Source organism: Capsicum annuum, chromosome 1 (genome assembly GCF_002878395.1).
Source record: "Capsicum annuum cultivar UCD-10X-F1 chromosome 1, UCD10Xv1.1, whole genome shotgun sequence".
NCBI lineage: Eukaryota > Viridiplantae > Streptophyta > Magnoliopsida > Solanales > Solanaceae > Capsicum > Capsicum annuum.
The window spans coordinates 98,503,770-98,511,912 of record NC_061111.1 but is presented as its reverse complement, the minus strand read 5'-3'; positions in this window follow the sequence as shown (position 1 = coordinate 98,511,912).

Sequence of the window (8,143 nt, the reverse complement as noted above, 5' to 3'; positions counted from 1 at the left end):
AGTTTCCTAAAGTCTTCCCTAATGATTTACCTGGTGTCCTCTGAGATAGAGAGATTGATTTCGGTATTCACCTTGTTCCAAACACTCGTCCTATCTCTATTCCCCCGTATAGAATAGCTCCACTGAGTTTAAGGAACTCAAGGAGCAGTTAAAAAATCTCTTAGACAAAGGCTTCATCCATTCTATTGTGTCTGCGCGAGGTGCATCTTCCTTGTTCGTGCATAAGAAGGATGGTTCCCTACGAATGTGTATTGATTATCGACAACTGAACAAGGTGATGGTAAAGAATAAGTATCCACTTTCAAGAATTAATGATCTATTTAATCAGCTTCAGGGTGCCAAATTTTCTCTAAGGTTGATATTCAGTATGGGTATCATCAATTAAAGATTAGGGAGGTAAATATCCCTAAGAAAACTTTTCAAACTCGGTATAGGCATTTTGGGTTCTTTGTAATCTCGTTTGGCTTTACTAATGCCCCTGAGGCATTCATGGACTTGATAAATAGGGTCTTTCATCAGTTTCTAGATTCGTTCATAATTGTCTTCATTGAATGGAATCTTAGTGTACTCAAATAGTAAGGAGGATCATACGATCACCTATACCTTTTGAGTTAGCTTTACCCTCAAATTCTGCTATTGTTTATCAAATTTTCTAATTTTCTATGTTGTGGCTTTACATTACTAATAAATCTCATGTACTTAGATGGGATTCAGTCTAGTTGGATGAGCATTTGACCTTCATGGAGGAGCCTATGCTTAATTTAGCCAGTGATATCAGATGGTTATGCATTAGAGAGATCCTGTGGTTAAGGTTTGGCACCACCTAGTGGAGGAGGATACTTAAGACATTGAGAGCAAGATGCAGATATAGTATTCTCTCTGGTTTAACGCTTCTGGTACGTCCTAGTACTTTAAATTACCAGACAAAAGTTCCTTTAGTAGTGGAGATTGAAATGACCCTTCAGGTCATTTTTTATATTTCCCTTTGTTTTTGTTATTAATGCCTTCCAAATAACTGCCCAGGTAATTTATGTCTTGTTGGGATGGACAGTTTGGTTATTGGGGAATTCAATTGAGTTTTAGAGCCAATTTCTTATTTCGAAGTCCTCACTTGCTCATATTGGTTACCAGGTGAATGCTTCAATCAAACAACCTCGTATGCCAATTCTAATAGTTCCAGTAGCTCTAGAATGTTGACTTTAGTCTAGTTTCACCTGTGGTTTGGGTCCTAAGGTACTCAAACTCATTTCAAGCTATTAGTCAGAAGTTAAGAAAATGAAATGTAAGTGTGGGACCTATTTTTCATCGAAACGACCGCAGATGGTAGTTTCAAATGTCCCATTGAGTCCAGGAAATCAAATTTGATAGAGTAGTATAGTTCATTTGGATATATGAGATTTTAGATGAATCCTGAGGGATCGGTGGAGACTTTAAAATTTCAAAGTCTCAGCTGGAGTTGGTCCACTCGCGTTCGTGAGTCTCCAAACTCTTAAGTGATCTATCCACCAACAACAAGTATAGTGAGCACGAAACTTATATCGCATAAACGACTCCTTTTGGAAGGGGACATGTAACACGTAAATGATATCCTTTGTCGTATAGGCGACTTTTGCCTCTTTAACCAGATATCACATACGTGGCCAGTGGTTCGCGAATACGATACCCATGAACCTGGGAAGGGTATAAATGCCCCATTCAGCCTATTTTTTCCCATTTCTCATGCATTCTCAAGAGTCCTAAATCCAAAAGAGTGGGATAGCTTGGGAATAGCAAATACGGGTGATTTTTGATCTTGGATAAAGATTAATTAAGCAATTTTCCTTCAAAATTGTGGTAAGATTCTTTCATTTTCATGGATACTTTCCCCTTTTCTCCATCTAATATCCATAAACCTTGGTGACTTGATTTCAGCACCAATATAGCTCAAAAATCACCAATTTTGTAGGTAATTACTTCATCAGTATATAGGGGCGTTGAGTTAGTTTCAAGAATACAATTTTCATAAATAAGCCTCACATGGGATTTTGGCATGATTTTGGACCCAATCACAATAGTGCAATATGGGTATCGTCATTCTCGTTTTGATAAGTAGATTGTCATTTTAATAGAATGGCACCTTGCGAAAACTTCTCGGAAGGGAAAATCAGTGATTTAGCAAATTCTTTGAGCTTTCTTTGGATTTCTGGTAGGCCAGGTTTTCCCATCTTTATATATTGAGCTATGTCATAGTATGTTATGATATTATGTTATATTTGGGATGGGATTTAGGTGTTGGTTATAAAATTTACAATATTTGGTTTAGTTGAACCTTTTAGGCTATTCGAAAACCATAATTTTGGTGTAGTTAGCTTAGTTGTATAGGTCCTTAGTAGAGATTCTATCTTAGGGATAATTATGGCTTGTTTAACTCCTAAAAGTTGATCTAGATACCTTATCCTAGTCCAGGGTAGAGTTTACCTTATAATGAATTTCAAGAATTAGAAGTGGGCCCCTTTGACTCGCCTTAGGCCAAGGCTTGAACTAGTTTTGGTTGACCTTTATATACTTGGTCTATAATTTGAAATGCTTACTATAAGGATTGATGAGGCTTGATGCTTAATATTCATGATGGCTTGACATTGGATGTTGATTCCAATATGGTAAAACCCGATTGTTATTAATATTGATGATATATATAGTGGTTTGAGTCTGGATATTGATTATTATACTGGTGATATATATATAGGTATATATATCTATAGGTTCAAGTACGAAAATTGATTAAGGTATTGATGATATAAATACCAATTCGAATTTGGTAAGGGGGTATTCAAAGTTTGACATAAGATGGATGGGATTCTAGTTATAGTATGAAGGTAGGTAGATTATGGTTTCCCGGTTATATATTTCCTTGATTTTATCCTACAAGCTTATGGGAGACTGCATTGGGTTATTTACTTTTCCGCATTTATTGGCTTATGGGGAAAAATTTGGTATTTATAGTTTCTTTATCCATATTTTTTTCTAGTGTATATATTTAATTGTGTACAACGAGGAAGGAGTTACTTCCAGGTTTGCCCTTTTTCTTGACTTAGTTATGTCATCTTACTTCTTATCATATCTATATCATAGTTTAGCTCAGTTGGTCGATGATGCCTACTGAGTACTCATCGTTTTGGTACTCATACTATGCTTCTGTACCTTTTTGGTGCAGAACCATGTACTAGTTGCCGTTGCTGATTCGAGGATCATGCTGTGGTGAATTTTGGATATAAGGTGAGCTCTTGGAGTCGGAGCCATCCCTGTTTCCTTCTATTTATCTATGTCTATTCTTTTGTTTTGAGACATATTGTATTTTCTATTGTATAACTTATGGTGTGTAGTATCACTTGTACTGACTATACCAGGTAGTGGGATGGTTTTTGGTTTTCTATGTTATGGATACCTCAGACTATTTCTATCGTCTTGATTATTTATGCATTTTATTGTTTGTTTCTCCCTTTTGTGGCATTTTCACCAATTTATCCAATTGCAATTAGCTCTGGATACGATTCATCTTACCTACTAATGGGATTTAGTAGCTGCCTTCATGACTCATAAATTGGGTCATGACAAGATATAAATATATAACAACCAAAATATAAAGGTCATGGTGGCACTTGTCGTGGCAAGCCTTGATAAGTAAATCTATAACCCAAACTAATATGAAATGAGAAAACAATACCAAATCCCAAGGTAAGGCTTTTAGAACAAAGTCAAACTACACAATTACAATTATAGCAGAAAATACATAACAACAATACCCTAAGTCACCTCAAAATTCAGTGTCACAGTGTAAGAACCAACTAAGTACATCTCGAAGTCAAAATATACAACTGACAGTCCAAAAAGAATATAATCTATATTTGAATACAAAAACAAGACATAAACTAAACAAGAGGAGGTAGTAGATCAAATCTGGAACCATACACCAACCAGTGCCTCAAAAACACTCAGAATACTTCCCAAATAAGATATAGTGTGGCCCACTTGTACATAGATCTACACCGAAAGAGCATAGTAGGGATGATTATGGTCTACTTATACTTAGTAGATATCATAGGCCGACTAAGCAAAGTAGAAAATAAAGTATATAAAATACAGACAATGGGCACATCACCTGCAATCAGAAAATGTCCCAAATAGTAGCCCACACTGTCTCCATAATAGCTCTACAATATACACATATACCAAATACAACTATGAGAGAGAAACACGAATAGATAGATATCAAGTCAAGATCGGAAATACAACATAGATTTTGCAGAATATATGAAATGCAATGAAGATGATGATATGATGCGTGAGGTTTTCACACAACCTATGTATATACCTACCGAGTTGTGCTTTTGAGTAGGACCTATGAGGGGTTTGTCAAATACCAATTCATTATCCTTAACTCCTCTCTAACACATACTTCAATAGAGGATGTTAAAGATGTCATATTTTCAATCAGAAAAAGCCAATATTTCCATAGTAGTACCAATATTTCATGAATGTATATGATATAAGGATGTAATTATCAAAACAAAATATAATGAGAATTTCAAATTCCAGTCAATATTCCAAGCACGTAATCCAAAATCCACTCAATATGCCAACCATCTAACATCCAACAAAATCAATGTACCAATAGATAAAGATATACCATAACATGCCATTGGTACCACATAAATTCTGACTTAGACAATATCCACCAAGAGAAAACAACCAAATATATAAATACCAGACCAATATCATCACATAAGACCCTACACGGTGACACATAGAAAATCATGTCTCAAAACCACCAAATAACAACAACGTAGGCCCCAAGAAGGGTACACAACAACAGTAAAGAAATTTTCATGATTAGTTCCCATACCCATAACATGATTTTATACCAATATTAACTACCTAACCTAGTCTAAAGAAAGTTAAGTCATAACCTACCTCAAATAAAGAAAAAAATTTGTCCAAATGCTTTAATCACGAATCTTTTCCCTCGCAAATGGCCTAAAAATCAACTAAAACATATAAATATTTAATCTAAGCATCAAAAGAAAGACAATAATACTCATATTGGCTATTTTTGGGTCGGGGTCAAAACGGACCCGCAAAACAAGTTTTAAAAAGGTTAAAATTGGAATTTTAGTTCAAAAATCTAATACCCATGATTAAAGAAACCCATGGGAGAAAAACCAAATAAAAATGGGTTAAAATTGAGGTTTAAATTGAAGTATTACTAATTTAGACCTTCCGAGTTATCATTCAATGTACTCCATGATTTATGGGCAAGGCAATCGCTGTAAAATATAATTAGCTAACTTGAGTTGGGGTCGAATCCGCAAGGAGTGGAATTATTATTCAAATCCTATAGGTTTTAATAGCTAAAAAAGATATACCCATAATGTAAACAAAATAAAAGACATAACTATTGTGCATATAGGACTCAATCTCTTAAGTATCCTCAAATACAGGTAGGTGTCTCCAATAAACCTTGCCTACTGGAATATCTCTAGAATGCAATTGTCTAATAGCCATGGCTAGAAAGGATACAAGCTCCTCAACAAAATAAAACCTCTCATATAACTTGTCATGACCCAAAATGCAAAGGGTCATGATGGCTCATGTCATAGCGAACATTGACAAGTAAGACTACCATACAAACCGATAGGAAAGAGAAATAATACTTAAATCCCAAGGTAAGCCTTCTATAATAAAGTTAAACCAAATACATATAATAAATGCAGAAAGGAACATAGCCAATAACCATACCATAACTCCCCAAAACCTGATTTCAACAATGTAAGAACATATCCAACACAACTCGAATCCAAATAAAATACTTAAGATGTCCAAAATACAAAAGAAAATCTGTATTTGAAAATAAAAGTAAAGACATAGTCTATATACAAATGTACTAGAAGACATCTAGACATCTAAAAATCACCGACTACCTTGAAAGCTCCAAATATCGCACGAATCAAGCAATTTGGGGCACACCCAGACCTGAATTTGCACCAAAAGAGTAAAGTAGGAGTGAGTATGATCAACTTGTAATAATAGGTACCATAGGCCGACCGAGCAAAGTAGAAAATAAACCATATAAAATACATACTAAGGGCACGTTACCTATAATCAGAAAATGTTCCACAATGATAGCCCACGCCGTTTGCACTAATAATTCTAATATATCATATGTATTGTGACAATACTAGATAGGTACCACAATATACATTATATCACATATAAGTAGAAAAAAGAAGTACAACATATACAAGCTTGTCAAATTCAAGTAAATTAATATAGAAAAATTAGGTAAGTAACAAGGTAAAAAAGAAATACAATCACATAACAAGCATAATCAAATGACTACAATGAGAATGGTGATGATGATGATAATAGTGATACACGAGGTTGTCGCATAATCTCCAAGATTACTGCATAGTCTTTGTATACACCTACGGAGCTAAAGCTTTCCGGTGTAGGACCCATGAGGGGTTTGTCAACTCGTATACAATCTATATATCATATTTCATCCTTAGCACATCCCTTAGGGAGGGTTTCATAAGGTGTCCCAATATCTCCTTCCCGATGCATCCCTCGGTAAGGGTTTTAAAAAGGTGTTGCTAGTGTTTCTTAGGTGTTGCCACGATGGTATGAATGTTTAATGAATAAGTATGATATAAGAATGTAATTCACACAACCAATCACAATGATTATTTCCATAACAAACCATAATCATATATTTCCACAACCATGTGAGCCAATATCCATTTATTATTTACAGCCATCTATAAATTTCCATAAGTTTTACTGCCAATAAAGTATTAATACATTACAATACACAAATAGTACCACAAAATGATTTTTCATCAACAAGATACATTTATTCACATATATAAAAGGCTATCAACATCACAAAAAGACCCCACATAATCATACATATCACATGATGTAGCAAAATTCACAATCATATCACATATTGGCCCTTATAAGGGCTTAGCACATTAAGATAGCCAAATTCATGAATAATTCTTATTGCCTTAACATGCATTTTGTATACAAATTAACTATCTATCCCAATATGAAAGGGTTAAGACATAACTTACCTCAAAGGCCAAAACCATAATGAAAGTCATCAATCCCACACTTTACTTCTATGAACTTCCTAAATCAACTAAAATATAAAAATACAGAATTCGTGCATTAAAAGAAAGCCGATGACACCCATATTGCCTAGTTTCAATTCAGGGTCTAAATGGAAACCCCCAAAATGGTTTTCAAAAAAGAAGGGCAAATTTTTAATGTTATTTCAAAAATGTGACATTAGGAATCTACAGCTAAAAACCCAAGTCAAACTGAGTTAAAATGAGATCCAAATTGAAGAAAAACTATTTTCAAACTTTACTGGGTAAAACCTTCGAAATCCATTTTAAAAAAGTCAAGAATCGAAGATGTTTTGATGATGAAATCAAGAGTGATCTTATAATTATAGTATTAAAACATTATCCAAGTAAAAAGGGAGTAGAGATTGGGGTTTTATTCAAAGAAATACAAATTTGGGCCCTCGGGGTTAAATCCACCATTTTCCACTTTGAAATTTGAATTAGAATAAGGATTTAAGGATTTTGATTGAAGATATTAATAGAAATAGGTGTATTGGTGCTTACCTAAGCTTAAAAGTGAAGAAAGTAGGCCAAAATTACAAAACCTTAATCTCCAGGTCTCAAAAAGGTGAAAAATATCGAAACATGGGTATTTATACCCAGTACTCACGATCACGAACCACGGGTCGCGATCCCAGTATTGTGAGTCTCTGATCTATTGTGATAGTGGAAGGAATATCGTGATTGAGATACCTCATCTAATGGCCCTATTGTGATCACAACACACGGATTATGATTGTAGGTGCACCAGATATGGTGCATTAGCTGGGGATTTGGATCCTTTCAAGTCCCCGCGGGCGGCCCCTCGAGATTCATCTAAAATACCATGAATGCAAATGAACTATGCTACCTTAAAAAATTCAACCCTCCAAACTCATTGGGAATATTAGAATTTTGAAAAGACATCATCTCCACAAAGTTTACTCCCAAAATCCAAAATTACAACTTTTCAAACTGAGGGTCGAAATAAAATT